We start from the raw sequence: 24,598 nt of genomic DNA, 5'->3' as shown, positions 1-24,598 counted from the left end.
GACTCTTTTCCTTTCCAAATTTTGACCTCTCTAGTCTTTAATGGGAGGATCCCAGTGTGGTGCTCAGTTCCCGACAGATCCTCTCAGGGATTACCTGTCTGCTCGATGCTGCCTTATGTTGTAGGTCAGCTCAGCCCTCTGTTTTTCTACTTCTTCTTCACTGTTTTTTTCTCCTCTCTCTGTCCTCGTCCTCTATGCTGTGTCTATTCATGGCTTAAAGCCAATCTGTCTCATGACTTCTCGCTTCCTCTTCTATCCCTTCGGTTTGCCTGCTACTATTCGCTTGGAGTTCCCTACCTCTACTTTCTTCACCAATATCTCACAGGGAGTGGCCACGTGTCCTCTCACAAACTGCACCAGCTCATCCTCAATGGTTCGGTAATTTTGGTTACACTGTGGAATGACTCATCCGCCAACTCAGCGGTCAAATTAGACATCAAATTATTATGTGTCACAGCCTAATCCCCTGTCAATTTCAGTTTCTCCATCGAGCGCGATCTCCACTGTCAGATCTAGAGCCCCCAGATCCTACAACATTCACTCATTTCGCGCTGTTGACTTGCTCAACCATTAGCGCACAATGAGCAATAGTTTTCTCTCTCATCCACTGGACACGCGTCGGGCGTTGAATGGAATCGCTCATTTTCTCCAAATCCACTTACCACCCAAGGATGCCTCTGATATATACCATTGATTTTTGAGCGTGGGTCCCACCTTCCGCCTTAGTGCTTTTCCCATGGTTTCCCAGCTTCCATGCGACCGAGCGCTTCAGGGCTTTTCCTTTTCGAGGGCTTTTGCCTAGTGACGCTTAAGAAATGCCCTCTATTTCCTGATCCGGGCTTCCCAAGGGCTACTTTTGCCTCCTCCATAGTCTCCATGGGCCTCAGTCAGCGCATTTTGACCGAGGTCCTCATCGTTCCTTGCTGGCTGCAAACTACCACTGTCCAGAGGTTTTCCTGGTCGCTCTTTATCCATAAATTCGAAGTTTTTCCTGATTTGATACAGTCATGGCACTTTGATAATTCTTCATGGATCCAATTCGGATCATCTAGGATGGTGGTTCCACCTTTTTAGAAACCTCCCTTGAGGATAAGCTCCCTCTCCCTCATTTATGGAGGCTCCTCCTCTTATAAAAGCATTCCCCATTGCTATGATCAGCTAGTTTTTGGTTTGGAGCAAATTAGCTAGTTTTTGTGTGACATTGATAGTTTGCAGTGTGAATTATTGAAAGTCTAGCAATTGGTTATGGATTGCCTTAGCCTTGTACTAGTTCTTTTGAGTGAGAGAGAGTTATCAGCCTCTTGGGAGACCCTTTTGAGAGTGAATGCTTGAAGAAACATATTGGCTGGACCCTTCAAGTAAGCTTGCAACGTCAAGGCTTGGTTGTAAGCTTTGCTTTTATTCATTTTAATACAATCAATGGTGATTTCCTATGTCATGTGTAAAATATACTTGATAGCTTATGATTCCTTGACTTTGTAAGTGAATAGATCATTGTTGTGCTTTGTTATGTTTTCTGTTGTTCTCTTGTGTTGTTTCAGGTGAATCGCCCATCTAGGAGAAGGAAACGATAGCTAAAGTGGTACAACGAAATCTCCATCGAACACTAGTTTGAGGTAGGCTCTTTCAAAAATGACTATTTAAGGAAATTAGCTATTGTTTTGTCTTGCTGTGACTATACCCACTCTAGGGCTAGAGGGGTTGCCTCTATTTGCAGAGGGAACATTACCTACATCACAAGTCGGCAACTCTGGGTGCTGCTCTCTATAGCATACCATTACCCGAACTACTCGTCTGAGCAGTCTATGAATCCTGTTCGACACACCCGTAGTGTGTTGTTGGTACTGTCTCAGGATCTACTCGAACCCTTGCTAATTAGGGATCCCATCGGTCAAGCCCTCCATGTTCCGGGCTATCTCCTCCTCCGCATCTTCACCTCGTGGTGACAAGGCAAGCTCTCTATTCTCCCTCTGAGCCATAGGAGTGAGTCCCACCGGTCTCTCAGGTCCGATATCTGTAAGAGTTGAGCATAATTATTAAGGCATATACGTTTAAAATCCAAAAGCAATAAAAAACTAAAATATAAAAGTTTGGCGGTCAACCCAAGTATGTTATCTGTCTTGTCCCACTGCTCTCTAGGTGGAAGTAGCATGTTTGAGTCTCCCGTGAAATCCATCCCTACATAAGGCCAATCCTCAACCACCACCTGCTGACGATGTAGGCACTCCATGAAGTTAGGACCCCATGATACTGGCTGGCCGCCGCCTCCTCGCGGAATCACATGGGCCCACCGATTGATTCAAGTTTCTCATGGTTCAGGCCACCCTACACGCATATCCTGTAACTGAAGTATGGGTACCTGCTCCAGCATAAGCTGTATCAGAATCGACCCATACCCAAACTGCTTCGCCTCGCCTCTTTGGCATTTAGTCAGCTACCTCTTCATGTTTAGAGACACTGCCTCTACCCAGTCAAACATGGAAGGATTGAGGCAATCTAAAGCCAGCCACAGTTGTTTTTTAGTTGCCTCATGTTGCGCCTGAGAACTAGCTGCTCTCGTGATCAGGAACAACAATACATGCAGTGACAGATCGTTCACTGTTGGAATCTGTAATTTACCGCTAGTGGGTGATTTTCGTGCCCCTGGGCACGCTCGTGCAATCAGCATGTGTAAGGACTCTCCAATGATCCACACACTACCCATGTGGGGTCTCTCCCCTCGTCATGATAAACCAGTAAGAAAATATATATTTGTGGATTCAAACTCAACCTCCTGCCTTCGGATGATGAATTTACCCTCTGTTGGGTTCCATGATCGAATTAAGAATTCTAGGAGGTCTAATTATGCTCTTAATAGTGGCGTGAGGAAGAATTTGAGTAGTCTGTAGTTTCGGATGACCTGTAAACATTGAGGATCAGTTGCCCCTCTCTCGTCATCTACATCATGTGTGCGTTCTTGCTATGAAAATGCCATTTTGCACCTTGCACATATAAACATTCTCATATTAGAAGTCATTCGATCCATTCTTATATGCCACAATGGTGTAAAAATAAATTTTTTGTGTTTTCCGTGCTCATCGCAGCTGTTTTAGAAACAGCTGTGACAGTTTGATTAGAATAGTTCGCAATTTCTCGGATCGTCGCAAGGGTACATCACTCTCCTGTGACGAAGCCGATTTTGGCCCGTTGGAAATTCACGGTCGTCGCAACCTCGAGGGGAGAATCTACGACGATTGAGGTGAATTTTTGAAATGTAAATTCTTCCCGAACTCAGCCAAAACATGGAAATTATGGTTAAAAGGAACTCAAAACACAAAGGAAAAGGCAGAATACTTACTTGGAGAGAGTTTGGAATGCAATGAATCACCACAGCTCTGGAAATCGGCACCCAAATTCGCAAGGTATGCATTGTTTGGAGTTTTACCATGGTTAAAAATAAAACAAAGTGAATTGTGTTTTTACCATATGCCTTATTATAGCTTTTATTTTGAAATTTAGGGATTTAACTATAGTTTTTGGGTTTTTACTATAGTTTTTAGGGTTTGGCGATGGTTTATAGGGTTTTTGACTTAGGTTTTCCAACATTAATCATCTATCCTTGTGGAATGGGTCTTGTGCTTGGGTTTCTCTATGCAGGAACAGGTGTGTCGGATGTGGGTACTGGTCAATACATGCTTGTTAAATACCGTGAAAATTTCTTACGAGTCCTCTTTAAGCTCTTTCAGTGCTTTTCTGACCCTTTAAAAATGAAAATATGGCCGAGCTCTTGTCATTTTGAGCTCGTTCTTGGTAATGAAATGTCGTGTATCCAGTAAGTTTTTTACTTTTTCAAATTGGAAACACTATTTACGAAAGTATTCCTTGACCAAAATGGTCAAGTGGTTCTCTCGAGTATCATTTTCTACCTTTTCGGGCTTGAGGGACACAAACTTACAAAAAGGGAAACCTAGGGTTTTCTTTTCTGTGTCTTTTTCAAACTCTCTAAACATGAAAAAGACTCCGAGTTTTACCTATGTCGGACTCATTAAACCCTGACAACATTGGACTCATCACCATGATGTGACCGAGCTTCTCCTCCCTAGGGCTAGTTAAAATTTCACTAGGTTGGATTTGTTCGAAGGAAGAACTCATAGCGCAAGCATATGATATCCCCTTCAAGCTTGTTTTTCAAAAATAATTGGGGTACTCGCCAGTAATGGTGGGGGAAAGTTTGGAAATATTCCATTGGTTACCTATGATAGCTAGGCACTCTTAAACATTGACACTTTTGCCTCTCGCCAGGTTTGGGATATACTCACATCGTCATTGGACTCTTGAGGTTTGGGTTTGTCATTTTGCCTCATTCCATTTGATCCTTCTCGTCTCTATTTGACCTTTGATCCCTTGGTGCCAAAATGCTACCACATTCTAGAGTCGTGTTGCCAATATGTTAAAGAGTTTAATCCTTCTGCAGTTTGCATCCTTACACCCTCCTCTGATTCTTTGTCTTGTTCATATTCATCTTGTTCCTTGTCTCATGTCATTGATGTGGGAAACATTATGGCCCTCCTACGATGGGTCGCTTCCTGTCGACATCAACTCATTATCCAGGAAATTGATCTAGAGATTCCTCTCAGGTACCTTGGAGCTTGCATGCCTCAATGGCAAGTTCTTTGCACTCAATGACAAACTTGCATTATTGGTCTTCGATCGGGTGATTCCACAAGTGTTCGACTCTAGATCACTCTTCACACTTTGTGGATTGTACTGATGGTACCTTGAGAACCATTGACATTACTGGTGGTCTCTCTCGCACTTGTTAACAGTTTACATCATTGGATGATAATTAAGCTATTTTCTAGTATGCTTTACTTCAGCACATCTATTTGTGTATTAGAAATTGTACTATGATCGGTTGGGATTCAAGACGCTGCACTAAGATTACATAAGTTTAGGTTTCGTGGATTAGTTCGTGATTGCATATATGACTCTTTGATTGGATGGCTACGACCATACCTGAGTCTTTCTAGATGGCTATGACCATACCTCTATTTCTATATATGGTCGTATCGACTGGATGGATGTGTCCATACCACAGACCAATTCTATCTATCTTTTAGATGGTTGTGCCCATGCCTAGACTACATGTATTTATTTCACTGTCAATGATATCAGTTGTACTTGCACCTGCAGGTTCTCATCGATGGTGTTCCAGTTCGGTTATGGTTTCGTAAAGCATTTCACCCCTCCCACTCTCTCGGCCTTCATGCTTTAGGGGGCACTTGTTACACAGTAATTTGTCACTAACCTTGTATCCCATGATCTCGGATAAAGTCAGTCCCTGAGCTACATCTTCTCTGTGTCATACCTCAAAACAAATGTGTCCACATCTTCCCAATCATTCAAATAGGATTAACAAAATCTCTTTAATCTTGAAGATTGACCCTTTTTACCCATGTTTCAAGATCGTCGTAAGAAAACCTCATTCTGCCTGTGACAATTTTCTATAATGAACTAGAATGTCGCAACGTCATCGTAGGGGTACATCTGTTCTCGGCGATGGTCAGATTTTAGGGCTTGTTGCAAGTCCTCAATATCTTTCCTGTGACGATAGCTCTAAATACATTGTTACCCTGTGACATCATCTCTGAGTCCTAGTGTTTGACTTGCGATGATCCAGATATGCCGAATTAGTTCAAACAAAATGCTTCTAGGTTGTTTTGGAACTGGTCGTTGGGTCAAGGAAGTTCATCTTTCCTCCTCTGGGCTGGTGGTTCTGCCTTTTGAGAAACCTCCCTTGAGGATAAGCTCCCTATCCCTCATTTATGGAGGCTCCTCCTCTTATAAAAGAATGACCCATTGCTATGATCAGCTAGTTTTTGGTTTGGAGAAAATTAGCTAGTTTTTGTGTGAGATTGATAGTTTGCAGTGTGTATTATTAACAGTCTACAAATTGGTTGTGGATTGCCTTAGCCTTGTAATAGTGCTTTTGAGTGAGAGAAATAGTTATCAGCCTCTTGGGAGACCCTTTTGAGAGTGAATGCTTGAAGAAACATACTAGCTGGACCCTTCAAGGAAGCTTGTGACGTCAAGGCTTGGTTGTAAGCTTTGCTTTTATTCATTTTAATACAATCAATGGTGATTTCCTATGTCATGTGTAAAATATACTTGATAGCTTATTATTCCTTGACTTTGTAAGTGAATAGATCATTGTTGTGCTCTGTTATGTGTTTTTTTGTTCTCTTGCATTTTTTCAAGTGAATCGCTCATCAAGGAGAAGGAAACGATAGCTAAAGTGGTACAACGAAAGCTCCATCAAACACCGGTTTGAGGTAGGATCTTTCAACAATGATTGTTTAAGGAAATTAGTTGTTGTTTTGTCTTGTTGTGACTAGACCCACTCCAGGGTTAGAGGGGCTGCCTCTATCCGCAGAGGGAACATTACCTACATCACACATAGACAACTTCATTAATTTTCTTATACATTCCTAATACACGCCTATTTATACAATCCCATGGTCAGTGGACCATGGGTAGATCTTCAAAATCTAACTCAATTTACATAAAAGAAGGGTAAAACCCTTTTTAATTATTTAACTAACTACCTGCTCCGTGACCACAATTTGTAGAGACTTTACATCTTTTACATCAAAACTTGGGCTTTTCCCCCAAAACTGACCTAGGGGACCCTATCCCAACACCTATTATTTAGGGATTTCCTCAAATTGATTGTGAAATTCCTTTAGGCTTATCCTCTGACTAGATGCAACACCTGTTCACTCATGACTAGTCTACAACTAATGTTACACTGCCTTGGAATCTCCACCTCAAATGAGTAACTCGAATTCTCTACATGCACTATGTATTTGGGTTTATTGATCAGTTAACTAGATGATCACTGAGTTTCACTGAAGTCCCACTACTTAACTAACCTTCCACTAGTTTCTCCAAAAGTTGGAACTAGTTTAACTGGAAACAAACTGAGATAATTAGCCTTGAGTGCTACAAATTAGCAATCACACATGCTAAACAAAACTCTAACTCCTCCAACTCAAATTTACTGAGTAAACTGGATGACACAAGCCATGTAACACAAGTTAACATCATCCAAGTTGTTTGTTGATGTGGAAATTCGAATTTTCTCAATTTAATCAAGGAAAAATCAAATGGAGAATTTCTTGCTCCATTTTTCAATGATAGGAAGTGTTACCTTTGGCAATGATGCACTAGGTAATATTAAAGGAAAATGGATAGTAATTTTGGACAATCTCAAAATGTTATTTTCTTACAAGGACTTAAGCATAATATTTGGAGTGTGAGTTAAAAGTGTGACCAAGGATATGTAGAAATTAATGTGCAGATTCAAAATTGCTCATGAAATTTACTAAATCACAAGTCTTGAAGCTACTCTTCTCATCTACAAAAGTAAATTCACGATCGAGAACACAAATAATTAACATGAATCTATATTTAACACACATACACAAAGATTTATATAGGGGAAATCGATTTCTCAAACCCCTTACTATATGTATTTCATTGATCAAAGAATCTGGATGAATACAATATGATATGCTCAAGCTTGAGCTCAACCTACACATGTATCTTCTATCCTCTACCTAAATGATTGAACTTGGCCAATACATAGCCAAAATTTCAAGCCTCCAAGCCCCTATTTCATGTGTTATTCCCTTGGGAATTAGGCCCCTATTAATTAGGAAATTCCTTAATTTGGATTTCTCAATTCCTATAGGTCCTTCTCTGACTGCATGCATGACCTGTACAAAATGAAATAGTTTAAAACTGATAGTACAATTCCCTTGAACTCCAATATCAACTGGGTAACTCAAATTCTCTGGATTCATGAGTTAATTTAGGCAGATTGATCAGTTAACTGGATTATCACTCAATGTAAAAAATGTTACATGCCCTTGTCACTCAGTGTGAAAAAAGTTACACACCCTTGACTGAACCTCCACTAGTTCTACTAATAGTGAGAACTAGTTACACTAACAATAACTCAAATTAACTGAAATAGATTTCTACAAATTAGAAATCAATCATGTAGAACTGAACTCAAGTGTCTCCAACTCAAATTTACTGAGTTAACTAAGTGACAAGATCCATGTCACCTCAATTAACTACCTCCAAGTATTCTACTGAAATTGAAATTTGAAATTCTCTTAATTTAATCAAGGAAAAATTAAATTAGGAATTTCTTGTTGCATTTTCAACACTCCCTCTCAGCAAGAAAGGGATTATCAGATAACCCAATTTTTCATCTATGGAACTAAAACTTTCCTCTTGAAAAAGCCTTTGTCAAAATACATGCATCTTGTTGCTTTATCAGAATGTACTACAACAACATAATTTGCCTCTGCAGACAATCTCGTAGATGGTTATACTGGATGTCGATATGCCTGGATTGATCATGAAATAATCAATTATTAGAGAGTTTGATACAACTTTGATTGTCGCTATAAATCACTGTAGGATCCATCTTCTGACCAAATAACCCAACAAGAATATTTCTCATCCATCTAGCCTCAATAGTTGCTCAACTTACAACCATGTACTTTGCTTCAGCTGAGATGAATGCCACAGATATCTACTTCCTGTTGTACCAAGAAACTGTTGTTGACTGTTGGCTTGGTGGGGCCTGACCCAGGTTCATCGTTTAGTTATCCAAACAAGTCCCTACACTACTGGCCCTTTTGGCATCAACCCACAAAGCGTGAACCTAAGTCTCACCCAAAGCAGTATGGGGGGATGCTGGAACCAAGTTTCTGGACCTTGAGATGGTCGTGATGTTGGTTTATTCCTTCTAGTCCTGCTTTTGTGTAGGTTGTTGAGTTCTAGGGCTCCATCTGTCTAACCCTTTATTCTACCCTTCGGTACCTTTGCTAAGGGGTACGATCGGCCTTCGCGCAACCCTAACCTGCGGTTCAGGTACTTTCACGTTGCTAGGGCAGCATATCATGAAGATTTCCAAACTAGATTAAGTCCCTTAATTATCTTATTAAACAATCACAGTTAGCTCTGCGTAAACATATATTATTACTTACTGTCAGGCGGAAAGAGTCGATTGTGCGGACACAACCAACCTCCCTAGGAGCCTAAGACTCTCTAGTGACAAACAAGACAAACAAGAGCAATCCTTCTCTAAATATGCATTTACTATATAAGAAATCAAGTGTTTAGATCCTACCTGTAATCCAACACTGTTGTAGCAGTCCAGCTCCTCTGATCCGGATGAGCTCCTCCTTCACTGTGAAACCTGCATACACTAACAATCAAACGATTAAATAGCACTTGATAATCTCATAGAATAAAACATATTTAACACATAGACCAAGGAGTACATGAAACAACTCATAAATAACAAGTTATTGAGAAGAATGGACTCATTTGCATTAATAGGTAACAAAAGGAACAAATACAACCTGAGCCTTGGTGTTGTGCAAGTCCCTCCCAGGGTCCATCAAGATTTCTCCTTTACTTTGACAAAGCTCACCCACTTCCAAATAGAACAAGCAAAGATGGCAATCTCTCCTCACAAGCTTCTAAATGGGAGTCCTAATTCCTGCAGCATTTACCCTTAGAAATGTATAGCTTTTAACCTCCTCTCCTTCTGGCCCAATGCCTGTATTTATAGTGCTCAAGAGGAAGTTAATCAGGTCCACCATCAATGGGATAATCCCCTCTTTGGATGGGATAGCTCCCTTATTGATGGGATAAGTTCCTCTTTGGTAGGAGTGCATGAACCATCTGGAGGCGCTCAATACACGTCGAACAACCTTCTAGAATGCTCTAGAAATGACCACAAGTGACTTTTCAAAGATGAAACTTGCGCATTTTAACCTTTACAGGGGGACGCACTTGCCCCTTTACATACAGAGCGTCCAAAGACACAGCTTTTGTGAACATTGGGTGCGTCCCCGTAGGTAAGGTTGAGAGAACCTGCATCCCCAGAGATAAATACATTTATAAAAGACTTTCTCTCTTTTGGAGTTTGACATGGAGAGCAGAGGCATAAGACTTTCCTAAGAGGATAGCATGACTGTTGATTGAGCCATACTAACTGTAAATAGTCATGGTGACATTTTTTAGTGTAACAGATTGCCCCCTAAAGTGCGAAGTCTGTAATAGATTAGGGTTTTGTATTATCTAGGAAGGGTGAAGCGCTTTATCATTTCAAGGATTATCTCGTGGAGAGCCTGGTCAGAACCTGCAATTTTCAACACAAAATACATGTATAAGATTATATCATCACTGAGGTAGGCATTCCCATACTCAGATTAAAACTTTAACTAACCGACTAACTACTCTGATACAGGAATAATCTTGCATTACATCATAATCATAGACTTTTGTAGACACAGTATGGGCGCAGCCATCTGTTTATGATTAGTCTACTTAGATAATGAATACAAAACTCCTCGCAGCCTGGATGGTGGAAACTAGATCCAGGGTCTTCATTTCTACTTCTCGAATTGGTACGATTCTAGCCATGCGAATAAATGAGTTGATGTCGAACATGGTAGAAACCACTTGATTACCAGTCGATGATGTAAACTGTTAACAAGCATGAGAGAGACCACCAGTAATGTCAATGGTTCTCAAAGTACCCAGTACAATCCATGAGATGTGAATGAATGAGTTGATGTCGAACATTTCACGGAATCCTTCGATCGAAAGTCAATGATGTAAACTGACGTCAAAGGCGAGAAACCTGCCATTGATGCATGCAAACTTCAAGGTACTGACGATTTCTAAGTCATCTCTCTAGATAATGTGCTGATGTCGATAGAAAGCGACCCGTTGCAGGCAAGCCCGCAACACGAAATCATTGTTCAAGTTGAAGAAATGTTGCTGTAAGGACTGACTCAGGGATGGTCAAACAGATGACAAGTATTTTGCAGATGAAAGTTTTGCTTGCAGACCTCTTGAACACATAACGACACGACAGATGGCTTGGTGATGAATAACTCAAAGTTAATCCCTGGAACCCAGCTGAAGACTTTCAAAGTGGTTTGATCAACTGTGAGGTAAAGGATTTCCCAACCCAGGTGAATGAAAAGTGTCGTGTTCAAGAGTGGTAATAAAGTTTCTTCTGAGACAAAAGATAACAAACAGGTTCATTCTTCTCTCTTTTCCCCCACCATTTCTGGCAAGTACCTCTTTATTTTTAACAAGCTTGAGGAGGATAACATATGCTTGATTATAAGCTCATCCTTCAGATGAGTCCATCCTAGTTTTGATTCGAACCCTAGGAAGGAGTGGTTCGTTCCCGTTTGTAATTGAACAGGTCCTTTACTGTGAAATGTTTAACGAGCCCAGTATAGGAGAAACTCGGCGTTTTTCAATTTTAGAGAGTCTGAAAAACTTAAGAAGACTCCACGTTGAACTTTTTCGTAGATTTGTGTCCCTCAAGCCCGAAAAAGTATAAAATAATACCTGGGGGAACCGCTTGATCTTGCGACCAAGGAGTACTTTCATAATTAGTGCCACTGACCTGAAAAGTAAAAAGCGATCAAGGGCACGTCGTTTTATTTCCGTATCGAGTTTGAAACGACAAAAACCCGGCAATCTTTTCCTGATTTTACGGTCAGAAAAGAGCTATAAGGGGACCGTCTTTTAATTCCGTTTTAACGAGTGTAAAAGAAACGCTCGGCAATCTTTTCATTTTTTAGGAGTCAGAAAAGGGCTTAAAAGATGACTCTGATATTTTGGTTTGTGAAAAATGACAATTTTCCCTCTAAGTCCCTTTGTCCTGCACAAAAACAACACATTACTCATACCTGTTTAAGATAGGTAAAAATACATCGAAAAACATCCTTCCATGGTGAAAAATGAACAAATTCATCCAAAAAACCTATAAAAAGACTTTTTACCATGTCATTTTTACCATTTTACTGTTGAGGTTGAAAAAAGGGCTTTTGGCAAGAAACTTCCCGTGGTCGCTGCGGAAAATCCGACCGTCAGAATCGAACGTCGTCTCTTCCAGGTATTTTACAACATCCTACTCTTCAATTTCATCCGATTAAAATTGTATTTTAGGTTTTAGTTTTGTTTTTTGGGGGGTTTAGGTTTCAAAATGCGCTCTGCGGTGGACGCAGGTGCCCTTCGGGTGACCTGCGTCCCCCGACTTTTTCCTATACAGGAAAATGGTCGGGGGACGCAGCCCACCTTCAGGCCAACTACGTCCCGACGCCCTGTGTTCTAAACGCGGGGTGCGTCCTCCGTGGAATGCGGAATTTGAAACCCCAATCCTCACAAATAACCATTCAAATTTCCCCAAATTAATTCTAATCATTGTTTCTTGGTGTGTAGGGCACTCACCATGTTGGATTGGAGAGAAAGAGAGCACGAGGACGTTGATTTAGCTGCAATTGAACATCAACCTTCCATTGATGCCCTAAAAGCATGCGGGTTATATAAATACTGGGCCATACCAGGCATGAGGGCTCAGGTAAGATTCTTAGAATGGCTGGTTGAGAGATGGAACGTTCAAGAACAATGCTTTTACATCGGAGGGCACCAGCTCGAGATAGAGCCCTCTGATATATACTTTCTCACTGGCTTGCCGAATAGAGGTGAGCAACTCAATCTAGCCGGGACTAGGCCGGGTGGCCAATCCCTTGCTAGTCTCCGGGCAGATTGGTGCACACCCAATGCACACCATGCGAAAGGCATAGAAATCAAACACATCTCTCTGCGTGAACTCAAAGTTATAGCTTTCACGGTTACCAGAATTTGCGGCGCAGCCGCTTTACATATTGCTTCCGGGTCCCAAATGCGGATGGCGATTGACTGTTACCAAGGAACCATTTTCAACTGGTGTGATGCTGTGTCGGCTAATATGAAGAGCCAACTGACTAGGGCAAAGAACGAACGACTGAAGACCTTTGGATATGGGCCTCTAGTCGTGAGCTTTGCCTTAGAGAGAGTTCCGATGCTGATCCCTCAGCAACTCACTGTTGATATCTTGGGTCCTCGGGAGCCAAAGCTGGTACGATGGGTTGCGGTGATGGCCCGACATCCTGACGAGGGCACGGCGGTTGTTCGATTCACTGATAGTTATTTTCACTGGTTAGAGGACCAGGTTTTTTCGATCCAGGACTTTCCGTACGCCGGAGTAGATTTTCGAGGTGATCCGGACACGGTTCTTCCACAGGGAGAACAATGGGATGACAGAGGTACTTTATTTTTCACAAGTTTTCAAATTATGTATTTTTTTTGTTTTTTATATATATCGCCTCAAAACTGACAGTAAAAATTTTCAAAATGCAGATGTTGGTCCACAGCGCCCAGCCAACCTCCAGCCTTTTGAGAGGAGACATCCAGTTGCACCGGTACCGGCCCCACAGGACGCGGCTGCAGAGACACTAGCTGAGTTGGAGCATGATCTAGAGCGTCTGACGGCGGATATGCCTGAGACTACCATGGATGATATTCCTATCAGACTTCAGCGCTATGTAGTCGCTGTCCCTGGACCGTTTAGGAGATTTTTGCGTAAGGTAGCCCGTGCAGTGGTGTCGTATAGGGAGCACCACCAGTGATTGGCTAGTCACTTTGTAGACACATGTGACATTTTTGACTTTTTGTGCTTTATCATTTTTGCCGATCATAAGGTGTTTTTCAACCTATGATCGAAGACGATGTATATTTTTTGACACACTCCTATCTATATATATCACTATTACCAGCTTATCTTGTTTAACATATGTGATGAAATGTTTTTAAATTTACTTGCATGATTTATCGTAAATGTCTGTCCAACATTCGAGAAGCAATTGCATCTGCTAATGTATTTAAAGACCTTGGAATATGCTGATATTCAATGTAATCAAATTCACGTTCCAAGAGACGCACTCTCAAAAACAACCTTAATAACATAGGATTTCTAATGGCATATACTCTATTAAGCTGTAATACAACAAGTTCAGAATCTAACCTCACTATCAAACGTCGAATTCCAAATGAAATAGATTCGGATAATAATTCAACCACTGCACTGTATTCTGCAATGTTGTTCGTTGTTTGACCGAGGCTTACCCCATGCATAGAAACTAACTCGTCAGAGGGCGAATAGATAACCCAAGCTGCGGAAGAGATATTCCATGTACTACGACAAGCACCATTAGCAAATCCAATGTATGTTTGGAGAGGCATCGACATCTGCAATATCAAGAGTAAAACCAAGATAAGCCAGAAGAACGACGAAAAACACACTCCCTAAGCTAAGCACACTGACTAACTAACAAACATACTAGCTAGAAAGAAAACCTAATCTAACTAAAAATTCTCCATACCCACCATTTAAGCATAATACCTCTTTAGGTAAAGTCCATTTCTGGGTTTACCCAAAGAGTCCCCATCAAAATCAACCAGCTCATAAGCCCCTTTTGCTAGCTTTCGCTTTACAATGTAGGGTCCATGCCACATAGGAACGAATTTTCCAGCACCTAGCTTATCGTTAGCTTGATCATATAATAGCACTAGGTCTCCCTCCGAAAAACTTCGAGGGGTCACATTTCTATCATACTGAGCTTTCATTCGCTTCGCGTGAGTCTCGATTGCCAATGTAACGTCACGTCGAGTCTCATCTAATTTGGCTAAGTACAATAAACGTTTCTCCTCTTTGGAAGTAGCGGGAAGTAATTCGACAGCCATTTGAAGTGATGGGATTTCGCATTCAATGGGTAACACAGCTTCCAAGCCATAAACTAGCTGGAAAGGAGTGAACCCTGTTGAAGTTTTCACTGAGGTTCGGTATGCCCATAGCGCTGAAAATAACATGTTGTGCCAATTCGACCGATGAATACCAATGGTTCGTCGGATCATGATAACTAGAACTTTGTTGATAGACTCAACCAAACCATTGGCTTGCGGATAATAAGGAGTAGAGCTATCGTGGCGCAAACCAAGCTGGCTTGTAAGCTCAGTCATCATGATGTTTCGAAAATGGCTCCCATGGTCAGTAATGATTGCTTGTGGGACACCAAACCTAGTTATAATATGATTGAATACGAAGACTGCAACTGTTTTGCCGCTTGCGTCGAATGTAGGCATCGCCTCGGCCCATTTAGTAAAATAATCAACCGCGAGGATGATATACGCATGCCCCCCGGCTGAGTGAGGGTTACAAGTAATAAAGTCGATACCCCATTTGGCGAATGGACCAACGGCAATTATAGGGTGGAGAGGAGCAGGTGGTGCGCGCATCTTGCGATCAAACTCTTGACAGTTGTGGCACTTCCGGACTGCAATGATAGAATCTTTAAACATAGACGGCCAGAAATAGCCAGCGCGCAACACCTTCTGAGCTGTGGCATACCCAGACATATGACCGCCACATGCTCCAAAGTGACAATCATTCAAAACCCTCTCAGCCTCTTCATGAGTTAAACAACGTCGAAAAACTAAGTCTGCCCCCCGGCGATAAAGTGTATCTCCAATAATTTTGTATTGCTGGGATTGAAAACGAATTTTTCGACGTTCCGCTTTGGAAGCTTTAGGCCGAAAGGTTTGGGTTTGGAGATAGATGATTATATCTCCGTACCACGGATCTACAGTACTGATAAGAAACAAAGATTCGTCCGCAATGGACTCCTCTGCCACAGTCTCTCTGTCAGCACACGGGAAATCACACATCAATTCCGCAAAAACTAAGGATTTCTTAGACTTGGACTTCTCGAACTCCAAGTCGAACTCTTGCAGGATAACGATCCATTTAGAGTACTTGCCCCCTAGCAGTTGTTTTGTCAAAATATAAATCATAGGGTTGCAATCCGAAATAACTATAGTTTTACGGAGAAGAATGTAGTGACGAAAACACTGGACAGCTTGAACGGCTGCCAGGGCCAATTTCTCCACATGCGAATATTTTAACTCAGTGGGATTTAAGGTCCTACTAATATAATATATCACATGTTCTGCTCCGAATTCATCTTCTTGAACTAACACCATTCCAATGGTGGAATGTGAAGCTGCGAGGTATAAGAAGTAGTCCTGGTTGTAGTTGGGAGGATGCAACAACGGTGCATGGGTCAACGCGTGTTTAAGTGCATCAAAAGATTGTTGGGCAATCTCGTCCCAAAAGAATTGAGCGTTCTGTTTCAACAACCGTGTAAAACCTTTAGTGACCTCGGCGTAGTTTGGGATGAATCGGCGTAAAAAGTTCGCTTTCCCTTGCAAACTTTGGAGTTGGCACAAACTCGAAGGAGGAGGCAATTTGATGATAGCTTCGACCTTCGAGGGATCGACGCGAATGTCGGCTTTTGAAACAACAAATCCCAGCAATCGACCTGTTGCTATACAGAAAACACACTTGTGGGGATTCAACCGAATTCGATAATGCCTACACCTCATAAACATTGCTCGTAGGTGGACAAGGTGATCAGCTCGATGTAAAGAATGAGCAGGCAAATCATCGAGGTACGGTTGCACAATGTGCTTGATGTCATGAAATGCGTAAGACATCGCCCGTTGAAAAGTGGCCCCGGCATTCTTAAGCCCAAAAGGTAATTTGCAATAAGCAAATGTCCCCCATGGACAAATGAATGTCGTTTTTGGTTGGTCGGCAGGTAGAATATTGATTTGATTATAGCCCGAAAAACCATCCATAAAGGAAAACATTTCACTTCCGGCACAATCATCAATAATTTGATCGATATAAGGCGTAGGATAGTTGTCTTTTGGACAAGCTCGATTTATATCCCTATAGTCGATACAGATTCTTATTGTTCCTTGTTTCTTGTTGACCGGAACAATATTCGATACCCAATCCGTTAACGGGATCGGATATATGAAACCTGCTTTCAACAGCTTTTCAACTTCTGCTTTAATCGCAGCTGCTTTTCGAGGGTGAATCTGACGCAACCGTTGCCGGACGGGTTTAGCGTTCGGGTAGGTCTTTATTTCATGAACAACAATGGCAGGATCGATTCCTGGCATTTCCTCGTAAGACCAGGCAAACACATCGCGGAATTCTTGGAATAGGGCCTTGTAAGTTTGGATTTCTTCTTCTGTACATGCGGCACCTATATGAATGTTTTCCTCAATTCCGGGCTTCACTGAAATATCAATGGGAATAGTACGAGAAATATTCCATAAATTCAACTCTGAATCAGAATGTTTCGTTGGATCCTGAGCGTCTTTGACATATTCAGCGGTAAAGATAGATGAAAAATCATTTTCAAAGGCATCATCCTTAGGTAAAAACGAAGATCTGTGATGGAGATCTTCCCATGGTAGATCGTCTACACTTAGGATTTCACGAAGTTTCTCGTCAGATGACACGACTTCGGGAAACGCTATCCGTTCTAAGGTTGAGGTGAAAAGTGATTCTTCACTGACCACATTCATTTGGTCGATTTCGGTTGAACGCGAGTCGGTAAAAGACATGACAGCCTCATAAGCAATTTCATATGGACTCAAAGGCATAGCATCACCGAATGAGTCTATCTCAGATTCAGATGGGACAATCCAAGGATCATCATAAATAATGTTTTCTGATGTAATCATATGAATTGTTGCAAATGAAGGATCTACGCTGAGTGGAGGGAGAGGAAAAGTTCCCAGTAAACCGGAATCTTTAACTAAACCTACGCCAACGTCCCTATAGGGGATTGTCGTCTTACCGACATGCTGGATACTCTCTGAAGAGGCTGGGTCGTATGAAAAGTATGTCAGCTGATCAATAGTCATGATCTTACCGTTATGTGGAAACTTAATTACTCTAAAGACCGATGAAACGACCGCCGTCATAGCATATGACCAACTTCGACCCAAAAGAAGGTTGTAGTCTAGAGGGGCATCAACCACTTCCACATCCAGACTAACGGTTTTACCTTCGACCCCTATAGGCAATTCCTGTAGAATACCAAACGGACGGAACCCACGGCCATCAAAGGCCTTAAGGATGGTGGGGTATTGGTTCAACGAAGGAGAACCAAGAGATCTCCAACATTGAATCGACATAATACACGTAGAGGCTCCCTCATCAATCACAGTCCGATGAATAGGCCTGTTTTTTACTATCACTGGAATTTGGAAAGCCATTTGATGGGGGAGACGTGGTGTACTATTTTCTAGATCGAAGATTATCAGGTTCAGGTCCTGAACATCAACAGCTCTGATAGCTGACAAAATTAATTTTCGTTGTGCTGGGCATGATTGCAGCACTTCTAATGCCGACATTGCTGAGGGTGAAACAGCTAAGTCCTCAACAATGTTGTAATTCTGGGCTGCTCTCGCATGTGGATTGAAAGCAGACCTTCGAAGTACACCCTTGGCGGGCGGTTTAATTACTAAGTCCGGGTTAGGTTTCTCGATCTGTAGTGGATCGGAACCGGGAGCTGAAGTTGATGGGTTAGAGTGAGAAGATTCTGCTTCCTTACCATCAACAGGAGCCTTACTACCATAATCTTGCGATCGAGTCGCAATCCTCACATGAGACATCATCAAAATGGGTTCTTCACTGGCATTCGAGGAAGAACCTATCATCTTATTCTCCTGCTCCGGAAATGGATTTTTTAACACAGCAGGAGTGGGAGAACCTTTGACTATTTTCACAACCTCGGCCCGATGAGGGCAATCTCTCGTAAAATGATCCTCTTCACAAATAAGACAAGGATATCGAGGTTTGCGCTTTTTGTCATTGGTTTCCGACTTTTCCGTTTTCTCCTTCGGAGCCTTGTCTGCTTTGGCCTTCTTCTTTCCTTTCTTCTTTCCACCGTTTTTTGATTTAGCCGTAGATGTCTCTACAGCGTGAATATCGGCGGTAAGTTCAGGAGAAGACTCTCCTGTCGGGGAATCAGGCAAAGTGATAATAGGAGTAGTTGAAGCCTTGGAAGACTTCTTCTTACTCTTTGTATTCACGATACCAATCATACCATCAGCGGCATGAGATCCCGAAGGAGCAGCAGCAATTTGATTCGATTTTGGAAGATCCGGAATCTTCTCGTGTAACGTACCCGACTGAGTATAAAAGTCAAGGTATTGCGCCTGAGCAATGACTTGCTCCTCAGTAACTACTTCGGCCTTAGCTACATCTTCAATAATCTTCAGTAATAATGATTTAACAAACCATTCAGCTAAGATTTGGTCCGGGATAAAAACTTTCACTAGCCTTCTTCGACGTCTCCACTCATGAATGTGATCAGAAATATACGTGGACGTCGATTGTTTTAGTGAAGTTAATAACTCCGTGCCGTTATCGTATCTGACCGGCAACTGAAAGTGAGTTAAGAACGAGGTAGCTAACAGGCTAAAATTGTAAAAAGAGGCCCGTGGTAACTCAATGTACCACTTGGCCGCGAGACCAATGAGTGTACGCTGGAAAAGACGTAAGCGGATCGAATCATCCGAGATAGAATTTGAAGCACACCAGAGGTGGTAAGTCATCATGTGATTGGACGGATCCTCTCCAGACTTACCTTCGAACTTGGGTATATCACTGGGCAACTTATTTGGCATTGGCGGCCAGAACTGAAGATATTGAATTGGATCGTTCGTTAGGCGCGTCAAGTCTGGTAAATCCAAAGTTGCGATAAACGGTAACTGCCGGTTAGGATCTCTAAAACTCTGGGTCACAATACCAGCCCCAGGAGGAGGATATCCAGGATAACTAGGAACAGGAGTCGCATTTGGGATATTATATCCTCCTGGAAAACCAGGATTAACCAGACCGTACTGGGGTTGTTGAGGTTGTTGATAAGTGTACCCAGGATACGGTTGATACTGGTAAACCGGCTGTTGGACAGCTTGCCCATGTTGGTACTGTCCCTGGTATGGAGGTTGAACAAATTGAGGTTGAGTAGTGACAACCGTACTTATACCAGGCTGACCTATAGGCATCTGGACCGTGGTTTGAATCGTAGATCCAGACAACGGTAAAGATGTCTGAGGAGTGGTCACAGGGACAGTAGAAACTGGAGCCGTCGATACTCCAGAAGTAAGTATGGTAGATGTGGCGGTAGTTGCAGCAGCCGTTTGAGATGGAGTACTAGGTGCGATTGGCAGCTGAGTAACTACCGAAGTTACAGAAGTTTGAACATTTGACTGGACAGGTTGCGGTTGCTGGGGTGGACCAGAAACTACGGGTTGTCCAGCTTGAGGTACCGACTGTATACTTGGCTGCAACACCTATTGACCCTGTGATGGATCGCACACTAACATTCCAGGGTATTGACCCGTAACAGGTTGAGGATACTGAGATCCATAACCGGATTGAGGATAGGATTGATAATTGTAAGGTGCAGTTCCTATACTTGGAACATATGATTGACCTTGAGGTGGTTGATAACCTTGACCTGAGTATTGACCTTGAGGTTGATAACCTTGAGGTAAATACGGATACTGGGGTTGACCTTGACCTTGAGGTTGGTACCCTTGAGGTTGATACCCTTGGGGTTGATACCCTTGGGGTTGCCATCCTTGAGGTTGCCATCCTTGAGGTTGATATTGATACTGAGGTTGACCCTCGGGTACATATTGAGGCTGGGGTTGACCTTGAGGTATGTATTGCACCATAGGCGCGTACTGACCTTGAGGTTGCCCCCCAGACACAAATGATGTACCTTGAGGTTGCCCCCCAGGCTTTAACTGAGGCTGCCCCCCAGGCGGTAATTGGCCACCTTGAGGTTGGGAAATGGGAACTGAACCTGACATCATGTAAATGTCTCCTACACCCAATGGTATATTACCACTGTTTCCAACTAATAACCCATGATCAACGGGTTGAGGAGATGCCCCCGCAAAGGTACCAGAAAGAGATTGATACCCAGTGGGAACAGAAGGACCGCCATGTAAGAAAGATTCAGGACTTTGAGTAAACACGGACGACTAACCAGACATATTTACAGGAGTATGAATACCTCTAGGTGGAAAAGGAGTATGAGGTGTAGAAAAACCTAGCCCAAAGTTGTCTAAATAATTGGTTAACGAAAGGTACCAAGTAGTACTTCTAGGAGGACTGTAAAAGATAGATTCACGCTCCCTTAGATCAATAGTAAGTTGATCTTCAAGGTTAGAGACGCCTATTTCTTCCTCTGGAGCAAGTTCTTCGATAGCAATCAAACCAGTAGGAAGATTTTCGGTGATAATTCTTTCTATTCTCGGTGAATTAGGAACACTAGAAGTCGGAGTAACAGGTTCAGATATTTCAGGTTCTTCGCCTGTATCACTAGCAGACGAAAAACTACCAACAAGCTCAGAAACTGTAACAGCTTCAGGATTATAACCTGTCTCTAAACCTTGGTAATCTGAATGGACTACCAAGGAAGATTCTCCTTCTTCAGGTGAACCTACTCTACTGCCACTAGGAGGAGTTACAAGGACCTTTAAACCTTCTAGATTACCCGGGTCGTCTCGAGGAGGTGATCCCCTAAGCCTACGGGATCTTCTCAACAATTCGGCCACAGAAACAACTTCAGGAGACTAGCCCCGAAGTCTACGGGACTGTCTCGGTAATTCCGCCACAGCTAAAAACTTTTAACTACTACACACGAAAACAAAATAAAATTTCAAATCAAACCACCTAAAGTCTCTAAAGAACCAAACAAATTTGAATCACACGCCTAAAGAATCTAGGGCGTCAAACCAAGCACAAACAGTAGCCTTCCAGACCGAAAGCGCTAGTTGGTGATGAAGCCCAACATCGCTGGATTCAGTACAGAAGTGGTGGGTGGAACAGTTACCCCGGCAACCTGCTTAATGAATAGACTGGACCAAGTTCCTCCACTTTAACCGTCTCGAGTGAAGTGAACCCCCCAGAAAATCCAAGTGAGTCTAGCCGACGTCTGCTCCAGGTACAGTGGGACCTTCCCTCCACCGTCACCTCGGTAGAATCCTAAAGATAATGGTCACTAAGGTTACCAACCGTAACAAATGCACCTGGGGGAACAGTCTAAACTCCGACAGCACGCAAGGGCAGAGTAGCAAGCTCAATCCCCTTACCGGCTCCTTGACAATAATCCAAGGTTTACCGACAAGTGACCCCTGGCTCCTCGACAATGGTTAATCTGAGGTTTACCGTTTGTAATACGTGCGTGTCTGGCGTCGTTCCCAACGAGGGGGGATTGATCCCCTCACTGGTTCGGACACGAGCTCGTGCTTCTCCTTTAAGAGGAGCTTTCCTAGAGTACAAATGAGACAATTGGATTTATTCTATCACAAGATAAGCTACTTGTTTGGTTTTGTTGCCTTGGAGAGTTAATTACTCACCTACTCCAAGACACTAGCCTGATCTAAATTGGTGTTTCAGAGCCCTAGTAAATAAAAATTACTACGTCAATTTTACTTTAAGCGTTAATTTTATGGTTTTTCTTAAAGACAAAAGGTAGCAGAAGTGAAACCAATGGTGTGTAGACTCGACTCAAACCACTACAAAGATGCACCTAAGATGATTTACGCTACTTTTCCCTTTTTCAATGAAATTCTTAACTAAGAGAGTTGAGAGAATGCAAATTTTAGAGAAAACAACTTTCTTAATAAAGACAATCAAAGAAAAAATTCTCTTATCTTTTCAAGCATACAAACATGACCACTCTTTACGTGCACGAAAAACTCTTTTTCTTTCAAAACTTTTCAAATCTACTTGAAACAAAACTTTTCAAAGGAGATGTTTTTGTATTTTCTCTTTTTAATAAAACCTATAAATCTATTGTAACGAAAATCAATCTTAAAAGTTATAAAAACTATGAAAACTTGACTCACAAGCAAATCAAAAAGGAAATTACTCTAAGCAAACCTAACAAGGCAAAAGCTCACAAAGATGATTTTAGGTTGTTTTACTTGACCAAAATCAAATCAAGGACCAGCTAATGCAGAATCAAAAGACTAGTCAAAACAAAACTCAAATCTTTTTGTTCTTTTTGTAAAATGGAATTCAAAACTTAATCAACAAGTACATCGAAATTTGCCAAAGAGACAACTCAATGGTAAGTTGCTCACACAGGTAGACTTTATGACAGGTCTGACCTCTAAGAATGTTGACAAAACCAGAGAGATCTAAGGCTTGACAACCTCTACCGCCAAAGTCACTACAAGACCTACTCAAAAAGCAAACCCTAGGGCTTAAACTTCTATGAAATCCACTAAAACACTCAATGCTATCGAAACCAGTTCAGGTGAAGATTTTTGACAAGAGACTAATGTATCTGGGCAGTAAAAACTAAGAAAAAGCAAAATCTAAGAGAAAAAATGCAAAAAATGGAATTTTCTCAAATTTTAGCAGGGGACGCAGGCAACCCGTTAGAACAGGTGCGGGCCCGCTCTGTGTACACAGTGACAGTGCGTCCAGGGACGCACTGTGCAATGCTCAAAGGGTGCGTCCTACTGAAAAACTCAAGAAAAACCAAAATGAATCTAACCCTAAGCTAACCCACCCAAAAACAAAGTCACAGAGCCAAAAACCAGAAAAATAAACCATTTTTCTCAGAGCAAAGTTCATACAAAGGAAAAGACTTTCACATTAATGGAGTCCCCAGTGGAGTCGCCAATTTGTCAGGCAGAAAGAGTCGATTGTGCGGACACAACCAACCTCCCTAGGAGCCTAAGACTCTCTAGTGACAAACAAGACAAACAAGAGCAATCCTTCTCTAAATATGCATTTACTATATAAGAAATCAAGTGTTTAGATCCTACCTGTAATCCAACGCTGTTGTAGCAGTCCAGCTCCTCTGATCCGGATGAGCTCCTCCTTCACATTGAAACCTGCATACACTAACAATCAAACGATTAAATAGCACTTGATAATCTCATAGAATAAAACATATTTAACACATAGACCAAGGAGTACATGAAACAATTCATAAATAACAAGTTATTGAGAAGAATGGACTCATTTGCATTAATAGGTAACAAAAGGAACAAATACAACCTGAGCCTTGGTGTTGTGCAAGTCCCTCCCAGGGTCCATCAAGAGTTCTCCTTTACTTTGACAAAGCTCACCCACTTCCAAATAGAACAAGCAAAGACGGCAATCTCTCCTCACAAGCTTCTAAATGGGAGTCCTAATTCCTGCAGCATTTACCCTTAGAAATGTATAGCTTTTAACCTCCTCTCCTTCTGGCCCAATGCCTGTATTTATAGTGCTCAAGAGGAAGTTAATCAGGTCCACCATCAATGGGATAATCCCCTCTTTGGATGGGATAGCTCCCTTATTGATGGGATAAGTTCCTCTTTGGTAGGAGTGCATGAACCATCTGGAGGCGCTCAATACACGTCGAACAACCTTCTAGAATTCTCTAGAAATGACCACAAGTGACTTTTCAAAGATGAAACTTGCGCATTTTAACCTTTACAGGGGGACGCACCTGCCCCTTTACGTACAGAGCGTCCAAAGACACAGCTTTTGTGAACATTGGGTGCGTCCCCGCAGGTAAGGTTGAGAGAACCTGCGTCCCCAGAGATAAATACATTTATAAAAGACTTTCTCTCTTTTGGAGTTTGACATGGAGAGCAGAGGCATAAGACTTGCCTAAGAGGATAGCATGACTGTTGATTGAGCCATACTAACTGTAAATAGTCATGGTGACATTTTTTAGTGTAACACTTACGTTCAATTAACCAACATAATTACATACATTCGTGCATCACATAAACATTATAA

This window comes from Pinus tabuliformis, chromosome 5_1, assembly GCF_031772625.1.
Source record: "Pinus tabuliformis cultivar Carrire ecotype Pingquan chromosome 5_1, CPIR1, whole genome shotgun sequence".
NCBI classification, from domain to species: Eukaryota; Viridiplantae; Streptophyta; class Pinopsida; order Pinales; family Pinaceae; genus Pinus; species Pinus tabuliformis.
This window is presented reverse-complemented; position numbering follows the sequence as displayed.